Source organism: Mixophyes fleayi, chromosome 10 (assembly GCF_038048845.1).
Source record: "Mixophyes fleayi isolate aMixFle1 chromosome 10, aMixFle1.hap1, whole genome shotgun sequence".
NCBI classification, from domain to species: domain Eukaryota; kingdom Metazoa; phylum Chordata; class Amphibia; order Anura; family Limnodynastidae; genus Mixophyes; species Mixophyes fleayi.
Window position 1 is genome coordinate 90865935 of NC_134411.1, and position 10556 is coordinate 90876490.

The window sequence follows — 10556 nt, forward strand, 5'->3', positions numbered from 1 at the left end:
TGGTGTTAAGGCCATAACCTCCTCAATATACTTATTTTACCTCCTGACAAAACTGCAGGTTAGGGTTGCTTAAGAGTTGCCCAGATGCCAATTAGAGTTTGTCAATGTAACAATATAATTCTAATAGTTGTTTGATATGTATACTTTTAATAGTAAGCATGTATAAGTAAGTCAATCTGGGATGATGCTATTAAAATTAAATTTATCACATTTTCATTAATATTTTATATTAATATTGTATCTAATAAAGCTTATTCATATGTCAGAGCTTCACCTCTCAAAAGTATGTGCATGATGTAGCATCTGCAAGGGTAATTTACACCATTGGCGAAACAATAACTGACAATTGCTAAATTAGTATTCACAAAGTGTATTATTGTGTGGGTGGTGTTTTGTACCTTCTGACTTTTAGTATCCAAAAAATATGCAAAGCTGCCTGTGCTTGCCTATGAATATTGTACATCCCTTGTGTGGGGGGTGGGGGGGGAATCACAGGGATACCATGGTAAATATAAATTACCTTGACATTTCATGGTAATATGGTTGCAAACAGGGCCATCTTAACAACATTATGGGCCCCTGGGCAAAGCAGTGCACCGGGGCCCCTAAATATATATATATATATATATATATATATATATATATATATATATATATATATATATATAGATGTATAGGGATAGAGATATAGATATATAGAGATAGATAGATGTACTTGCTCTGCGACCCTTTAAGGTTTTTTTTGCAGGTTTTTTTTTTGCAGGGTGATTTATTCCAATTAAGAGCCCTGCCTATGGTGCCCTCTTGCCCTTGGGGCCCCCGGGCATCTGCCCATCGTGCCCAATGGAAAAGATGGCCCTGGTTGCAAAGTTTTGCAATCCTGTACTTTTTTCTAGATGAGATGAAAAATGGCAAGTGTCAATCTTTTGCCAGTTGAGATTTTAGGGGGAATGTTAAGTTTATGTGACATTTGTGACATGTGGTACTGCATGGTTACCAACAGTTGATCGATACAGGCCTAGGTCAGCTCTGCTCTAACAGACAATACACTACAGGATACGTCCAATACATATGTGAAATATAAAGTCACACACGGAAATAAATAAATAAATTAAGGTCACCTGTTATAGTTATTAATGACATAACATTAAAAAATACATTTTCTTTTTCTCTCCATAAAATACAGTAGGATGTTGTTAATGTCTACTGTACAAAAAATATATTTGACACTTACTCCTGATTGCAAACACATGTTCCAGCAATGCATATGCAACAATATTCAGCTATTTATATAGCACCACTGTACAGAGAACTGACTCATATCAGTCCCTGCCCCATTGGAGCATACAGTCTAAATTCCTTAACACACACACACACAGACTAGGGTCAATTTGGATAGCAGTCAATTAACCTGCCAGTATGTTTTTGGAGTGTGGGAAAAAAACAGCACCTGGAGGAAACCCACACAGATAAAGCCATGATCAGGAATTGAACTCATGACCCCCTACTGTGAAACAGAAGTTTTAACCACTATGCCACCATGCTGCCTAAGTCATTGCTGCCACCAGACCTGTAGCCTGTGCAAATGATTTGAGATACCCAAAGCTTGAATGGGACGCTGCTGACTGTGCTTGAGCTTGAAATGGTGCAGTGGACTTATAACCAGGTCAATTATTTGCAGTGTTAGAGGAGGCGCTGGTTTGAGTCCCCTGTCTGGTCTCATTTTAGTAAATTGAATGTTGCATCAGGCTGATTGAAGACATTGAGAAATGTTTAAGTTAGCTCAGTAAATTAGTAGTGAGGTGCCCATGGACAGTCATAGTAGAGGCCCTGCTTTGAATTCCAAGTGGCTTCCTTGTTAGCTTGTTTCATGTTGCAACAGACTTGATGACGTCCATGAGAAAAGTCTCTTCATATTACAAACTCATGTTCCAGCTTGGTGGCGCAGTAGATGGGAGATCTGTTTACAGTTTGTATGGATTCCCTGGTTTGATTCCCCAACCAGGTAGCATTCACATCTCCTTTGCTTTTGTTCCAGACCCCCCTGATGCCATTGATCAAGGTCCCACTGCTGCTCACATCATGTACTGGCTCGGATGGCTCAGTTGAAGAGTAGCCAGATTGCTGACTGTGGTGTTGGAGGTCCTGGTTTGAATCCCCAGACAGGTTGATGGTTTCTCTGTCATCAACCTGCTCAGTGGGCCCTCTCCTTGTAGTGATGATGGGTTCAATTCTTTGTCTATTATTATTTAAAAAACATGGCTGTGGGGGTGTTGCTAAAGAAACTAACAGCCAATTTATGAAAATGAAACCTTTTTCTTACATTATTAACTTGCCACAACACTACACTTTCATCAATATTGATTGGAACTCTACTGTCAGGTGAGCCCTTTGCTGCTTGTCCACTCTCTTATGCCCTCGGTGTGAATATAGACTTCTCTCTATATCAGAAACCAGCCAAGTACACCAACCAACATACAAAGGGTGATTTGAACCAGGATCTCAGCCAACCTCATGGCAGGAAAGCACCTGGCTACTAATCATCTGAGCCAACACACCACACATGGAAATGAGGAGACTTTTCTCAATGTTTTCAATAAGTCAGGTGTAAAATTCAAGGTACAAAATCTACAGCTGTTTGTGGATTTGAACTAAGACCTCAACCAACTCTACAAGCAGAGAACCAGGTTACTGTTCCTCTGAGCCAGCTTAAGCAAGTGATTTGTTCTGTTGTATCAGGCAAGGTAGTTGAAAGAAGCCTGTCTTGGGGTTAAAAACCAGAGACTCCATCATTAGCTGTGAATAGAGAATCTGGACAAACTTTTACTTACAAAAGGAAATGGCTCAGCACGCTAATAGCCATGTTCTTTATTTACAGTGATGGAAGAGGCTTGGGTTTGAATCCCCTGTCTCCAATTTTAGTAAATTGAATGTTGCAGCAGGCTGATTGAAGACATTGAGAAAAGTTTCTCTATATCTGTAACAAGAGTTGGTGGCCCAGTAGACAGAGCATCTGTTTATATTGATATGTAGTCCCTGGTTCAAATCCTGAGCCTGGTATCATTTGTAGCTCTTTTGTTTTTGCTCCAGGCCCATTTATGACATTGATAAAAGACCCACTGCTCCTCATTATCATGTACTGGCTCGGATGGCTCAGTTAAAGAGTAGCCAGATTGCTGACTGTGATGTTGGAGGTCCTGGTTTGAATCCCCAGACAGGTTTGATGGTTTCTCTGTCATCATCCTGCTCAGTGGGTTCTCTCCTTGTAAGTGATGAGTTAAAGTGTTTGTCCAGCATTATTCAATAAACATGGCTGTGGGGTTCTAAAAGAATTAACAGCTACTTTATGAAAATACTACACTTTTCTTACATTATTAACTTTCCACTACTCTTCTCTCACTAGACTACACTTTTCTCAATATTGATGGGAACTCTTCTGTCCAATGAGCACTTTACTACTTGCCCACTAACTTATATGACTAAAGACTATCTTTCACAAAGACTCCTCAATGTCATGAGTCAGACAAGTCCACCCAGCAAAGACAAAGACATATTGACATATTGACATACATAGACATATTGACATACATAGACATATTGACATACATAGACATATTGACATACATAGATCTTACTCATCTGAGCCAACATCATCATTTATATAGCACCACTATTTCCACAGCACTGCACAGACAACACCCTCACATCAGTTCCTAACATGCACACACTCAACACAGATAAGGCCCTGTTCAGGAACTGAACTCATAGCCCCAGCACTGTGGGACAGATGTGCTAACCACTTAGCCACCATGCTGCCCACATATGGTGTAAGAAAATACGGAAACTTATCTCAATGTCTTCAACAAGTCAGGTGTAAAATCCAAGGTACAAAAGCTACAGCTGTTTGTGGAGTTGAACTAATACCTCAAACATCTCTACCAGCAAACAAGTTGGTTACTAGTCCTCTGAGCCAATGTTTCATAATTCATCCTGGTGCATCAGGAAAGATAGCTGAAAGAAACCTGTCTTGGGGTTCAAACCTGAGACACCACCATTAGCTGCAAACAGAGAACCTGGACACAAGTCAACAGAGCCAGCTTGTTTGCTCGATATGAAGGGAGATTATGCTCAATGTCATCAACCAGCCTTGATCAACATCCAAGGTACTAACAGAATGCTGTCTGGGGGAACATAAACCAGGACTTCAACATCTATGTTAGTAGAGATGTTGACCCAGCACAGTATCTTTAGGAGGTAAGAATTTTCTAAATGTCACCAAGCATGTGAAAAGAGTTTCCTCAATACCATCAATGAGCCTAGCTTCTCAATGTCATCAGAAACTAGTGCAACATCAAAGATACTAAAAGGAAGTTTACCTGCAAAATCAAACCAGAGCCTCTACTACTGTCTGTGTATTCAGCCCTGGGCAGAGTTATCTTACTCCTTTCTGCTACTCAGCTAGTAGATCTCCAATCCCAGCAGAGATACAGCTGTCTCAGGCACAGTTCACTGAGTTAAAAATGGAGAGCTCTCCTGCTGGTGGAGCACTTTGCTGCTTGCCCACTATCTTATGCCCTCAATGTGAATATAGACAGCCAGGTGCACCATTCAATGTACAAAGGGGAATTTGAACCAGTACCTTAGACATCCAATGTCAGGAGAGCACCTGGCTACTAGTCATCTGAGCCAACACACCACACATGGAAGTGAAGAGACTTTTCTCAATGACTTCATCAAGCCAGGTGTAAAATCCAAGGTACAAAAGCTAAAGCTGTTGGTGGATTTGAACTAAGACCTCAATCATCTACTACATACAGTGAACCAGGTTACTAGTCATCTGAGCCAGCTAAGCTTATGTGAGTGATGCTCCTCAGTGTCATAATTCATCCTGGTGCATCAGTCAAGGTAGTTAAAAGAAGTCTGTCTTGGGGTTCAAACCAGATATTCCATCATTAGCTGCAAACAGAGAAGCTGGACACAAATCTACAGAGCCACCTTTGTTGGTAGGTATGCAGGAAGATTATGCTCAATGTCATCAACTATCCTGAAGCAACATCCAAGGTACTAACAGAATGCTGTTTGGGGGGAACATAAACCAGAACTTCAACATCTCTGTGTGTAGAGCACATTAGTATTAGTCCAGTGACCCAGCACAGTATCTTTAGGAGGTAAGACTTTTCTAAATGTCACCAAGCATGTGCAATATCCTAATTACTAAAAAAAATACCTGTCTACAGACTCAAACCTGGAACTGTACCATAACTGGCGGTGTCTTGCTGGGCCAGCTTATTTACTTTTCTCTATGTCACAAACCAGCCTGGTGCAACATTTATGGTAGTAAGAGAGAACACACTGAGGGATTCAAGTACAAGCTTCACCATCACAGCCAAATGAGTACCTGGCTTCTACACATCTCCTTCATAGCCAGGTGAGTACTGGGCTTGTACACAACTAAGTTAGCTTTTGTTATCAGTGTTCCTGGATATTTTTCTCAATGTTATCAACCAGCCTGGTACAACATTCAAATGCCTAAAAATTAAACCTGCTTTAGGACTCTAACCAAGAACCCTTCCATTGCTATCAGTAGAGCACCAAGCTACTAGTCCACCAAACCTGTATGTTGGTACAGAGACTTTTCTCAGTGCCATCAATGAGCCAGCTTCTCAATTTCATCAGAGACTAGTGTAACATCCAAGATACTAAAAGGAAGTTTACTTGCAAAATCAATCCAGAGCCTCTACTACTGTCTGTGTATTCATACCTGGAGAGAGATCTTACTCCTTTCTGCTACTCATTTAGTAGCTCTCCAATCCCCAGCAGCGATATGTCTGTCTCAGGCACAGTTCACAGAGTTGAATATGGAGAACAAGGGTGACCCAATTATACGGGACCAGACGGTACAACAAGAGAAAAATTTAACACTTTGATCTCTTTGTCATGTTCCTCAAACAATTAATGAACATTGCAGTGTGGCAGGGCGCATTATCCTGCTGAAAGAGGCCACTACCATCAGGGAATACTATTGCCATGAAGGGGTGTACTTGGTCTGTACAATGTTTAGGTAGGTGGTACGTGTCAAAGTAACATCCACATGAATGTCATGACCCAAGATTTCCCAGCAGAACATTGCCCAGAGTATCACACTCTCCGCCAGCTTGTCTTCTTCCCATAGTGCATCCTGGTGTTATCTCTTCCCCAGGTAAATGACGCACATGTACCTGACCGTTTACATGATGTAAAATAAAACGTGATTCATCAGACCAGGACGCCTTATTCTATTGCCCCATGGTCCAGTTCTGGTGCTGACGTGCCAGTTGTAAGCACTTTCAGTGGTGGACAAGGGTCAACATGGGCATTCTGACCGGTCTGCTGCTACGCAGCCCATACACAGCGAGCTGTGATGTACTGTGTGCTCTGACACCTTCCTATCATAGCCGGCATTAACTTTTTCAGCACTAATTTAGATGGTGTTTAAAACTGGAGGAGGGAAGAAGGGAAAGGCTTGGGAAGAATGGGCTCAGATACAGTATGAGACATTTCCAAGGCTATTCTAACAAAAATTATTGTAAGTATTTAATGGCATAGCCTGAAATAGCTGTATAACATCTAAGTAAAATGAGGTAGCTAATATGTCATGAAGGATCCTGTCTTATATGATCAGGAGTAGGACCCGGAAGCGGGTTAAAGACATATTTGCAAGACATATACTGATATATAAATAATTTTGATCATTTATGGTTATGTCATTGTGTGAGTGGAGGATAATTGATTCCACATGTAAGGGTGAGTGCTCACTACAAATAAAAGCCACAGTAACTATTCTGTGCTGTACAGAATAAGAGAAATGTAAGTGTCTCCGCTGCTTATAGGAACAATAGACAATCCTTTAATATGCAGTCTATAGCGCACAAGGTATATACCCGCTATAAGATATCAGTCACATGTATGGGTAAATGTATCTCTCAATTTATATAACAGGTGAAATAGTTCATATATAAAATTGTGTATTAAAAATATTTAGTTATCATGAAGGAATTAGACCAATGTGTCCTTAAGGAGGAAGTCGAACTAAAGTCCTTATTGTAGGTACGTGGGGTTCCAAATCCACAATGTTACTCAGACGTGTTCCTACAGTCAGGTGCCAAGTTGTAGGTTCCATATAATTCCTGTGTGACATATCCAGCTAAAATGTTACACCTACCCTCAATAAACTATCTCGCAACCCTACCTTTGTCTCCAACTATCGCTCTTTTTCTCTCCTCCCTTTTGCTTCCAAACTACTCGAGAGGCTTTGGAGTGGGTGGTAGGGACCCTTTTGGGAGGGCTTACCTGGGACGTCTGCGCTTTGTTTTGTTGTTATGAGGGTTGGTGCTGCTTTGACGGATGTTCCGGATGTTCCAGTTCCGGTTTTTGTTGGTTGCTTCCTTGTTTCTTCCGTGGCGCGACCTGTGGGGAGATAAGATGGGGATTGGGAGGGAGAGAGGTTGGGGGGAAAGAGGGAGGAGAAAAGAGAGAGAACAGGCGAGACAGTATACACGATATCGGCCGTCCGGTGGCTCTTCTGGAGTGGGAGATGTTTATAGCTCCTTTTGCAGTATTTGTTTATAGCTGTTTTGCCTAGTTTATAGCTCTAGTGCCGTGTATACTGGGGCGACTATATGGGTATGCAGAGTAGTAAACTCTTGGGGGTGGGCCGGGCAGGGGGATTACGGTGCCCGGTTCCAAGCTTCTTGGTTAAGAGCTCTGCAGTAAAACTGCTAATTAGTGCATATGCTTGCTTATTCTGGAATAGTATGGTGTGCGGCTGGAGGGTGAGGGGGTGGTGCAAGCTTTATAATTAAGATATAAATTTGTTTATGTTCCCTTTAAAAGGGAGAAGCGGTGTATGTATATTAAGACAAAATATGTTTAGGTGGAATGGGAGACAATTATGTGGGGAGTAAACAACTAGTTAATTTGACAGAATTGTGTTGTGGGTGCTATGGAAAATGCTTAGGTGGATGGGTGATGATGTAGTAGCGTTTTGCTGTTAAGCTCTAAAAAGAGCAGTTCTGTGTACAGGGTACCTTGGGTGGGCGGGTTGGCTGCTGCTCTCGATTCTGGATCGTAGCGCTGGACGAGCGGTCTGGGTGGCTGCGGCCCAGCGGCTTCCTTCCTGTGTTTTTGGAACGCAGGAGCGCTCCAGACGCCTCACTTCCGGTTTTTGTCTGGAACGCACAGGCGCCTGTGCGTTCCACTGCAGGGTTCGATTCTCCGCTTGTGAGGTTCCTGCTTTCGGTGTGAAGTTACTTTCTCCTGGGATCTTGATGCTTTGTGGAGCTTCAACGGGAGGCAAGTACTTCTGTGTGGGTAGGTCTTGTGGGGTAGTTGAAACCAACGCGTTTCGTCCGGGCGGACTTCGTCAGGGATACTCGAGAGGCTTGTGGCAGTTCTCTAGGATTTATGTTTGTAAATATTCTGTTGTTGGATTCCAGTAGCATGAAAACACAGGAAGAGACTTTAGTGAGAAGTGGTACTGTACCTTTAAATACAGAGAGGAGTGAGACTAATGTAGCAGCAAGTCCAAGGATTAGCCAAGGATTCAGAGCCAAAGAAGGTAGTCATCCGAGAGGCAGGGGTCAAAGCCAGAGAAGGTAGTTTTCTGAGAGCCAGCGGTCAAAACCAGTGAAGAAGTCATGCAATAGCCAGAGATCAAAGTTAGAGAGGGCAGTCATCCAAGAGCCAGAGATCCAATCTACAGAGGGCAGTCAACTGCGAGCCAAGGGCCAGACAGAGCAAGGCAGCCAGGTGACAACAGGATACAGAGTGTTGGTTTAAGGAGAGAAGCTCAATAAACTGGTAGTGATTTTAAAGAAAAAAAAATGCAGGTGACCCAGCCCAAGGTAGTCGACTATGGGACCGGCCTGTGGAGCCCCTGATGTCTGCATGCTTCTATGCATTTATTTTTTTGTTTCTGCCACATGATTGGCTGATTAGATATTTGCATTAACTAGCAGATGTTCAGGTATACCCAAAAAAGTGGACAGTGACTGTTTATATATTAGGATCAATACAGATACATACAATAGACAGTGTATTTATATATATTTTTACACAGATTAAAGTTTTATTTTTTATTTATTTATCTTAAGCTTTCAGCACCCTGCACTTTGTTCAATGTTAAAAACCTGAAAAAGAGCATTCATCACGTGTTTCTGTTAAAACACTTATAAATAAAAATAATCAACTATTGTTTGTATTTTTCTCTTCAATGGTGAATAAAATAACATATCTTTACCTCTCAGCTGTCCCGATTCCATCAGGATAGTCCTGATTTTAGGGGACTATCCTGATCAGCCAGGAGCTAGTCTTGGCATGAGGGACAGCTGGGACGTATTTCCAGCCTTCACTATACATACATGATGTGTGATCCAGTTAGAGGTGCAGTCTGTATACAAGGGAGGATGGGAGGGAGATGTAAGTAGTTGGATGGAAGTGCAAGCTATGCCCTCCATGGTGCTGGCCACGCCCACACATCACTGGCCATGCCCACACATCACTGGCCACACCTCCAGTGGGCCGACTCTTCTAGACCCATGTAGCCTTTAATCTGAGCCTGACAAATGACCTTCATTATCTCCGAAAATATGGCGATATTTCAATATTGACCAACTGCACAATAAAATTCCTTTTTTTCTAGACATACTCATCCCACATTCTTAATCTCTAGGCCTTATAAAGGATATTTCTTGTAAACATGTATTTCAATCCAGTTGAATAACGTGACATGATGGGGAATGTAACTCTACAAGATACACTGGTAGTGTCACATTGATGCATTCAAGTTATGGATGCCTGAAACATTTTTTAAATTGTTGGCGACTACGGTAATGTTGCCTGTTATTAAGACTTGTGTGGGAGTAATAACCATACTTAAAGTTCCCTAACTGCCTCCAAAGCGAGTAGGTGACATACCCACTTTAAAACAAAAATCCCTGACCTTGCTTCCATAAACAAGTAATGAGTAAAACAGTCAGCTGACAAGACTCCTGTACATATAAAACTGAGCGGAACATCAGGATCAAAGTCTTTATTTACAGTATCGATTAGAGTGTTTTTTTGTTTAATATATGCAGATGAAACAAGAAACTAAAATTGCAACATTTAGGCTGTGCGATACCCTTTCTAAAGCACAGAGCCAAATATTGTAGTCAGTGTTGCATTGTTGAAAACGTTTGTTTAGAATTATAAAATTCTTGCAAAAGAAGCTATTACAGAGAGAACAAGATAGACATTTTCCCTATACACAGTGAAGTTATGGGCAGCCAATCTCCAGGCTGATCCCATGGACATCAGAATGCAACCTATCAATTTTTGGGAAACAGTGACATATTTGAAAAGCAGATATTTAGCAATTGATAGGTTGCACCCACAGTGTGTCGGTGAATTGTAAGGGAGCTTTATATCAAATGGAGACACCCTTTTGTTCTTTAGGCAAAGTAGAACTGCAGTAACCCATAGCAACATATTAAACATTGTCTTTCTTTATTCAGACTTGACTGAACTGCTAAGAGCTT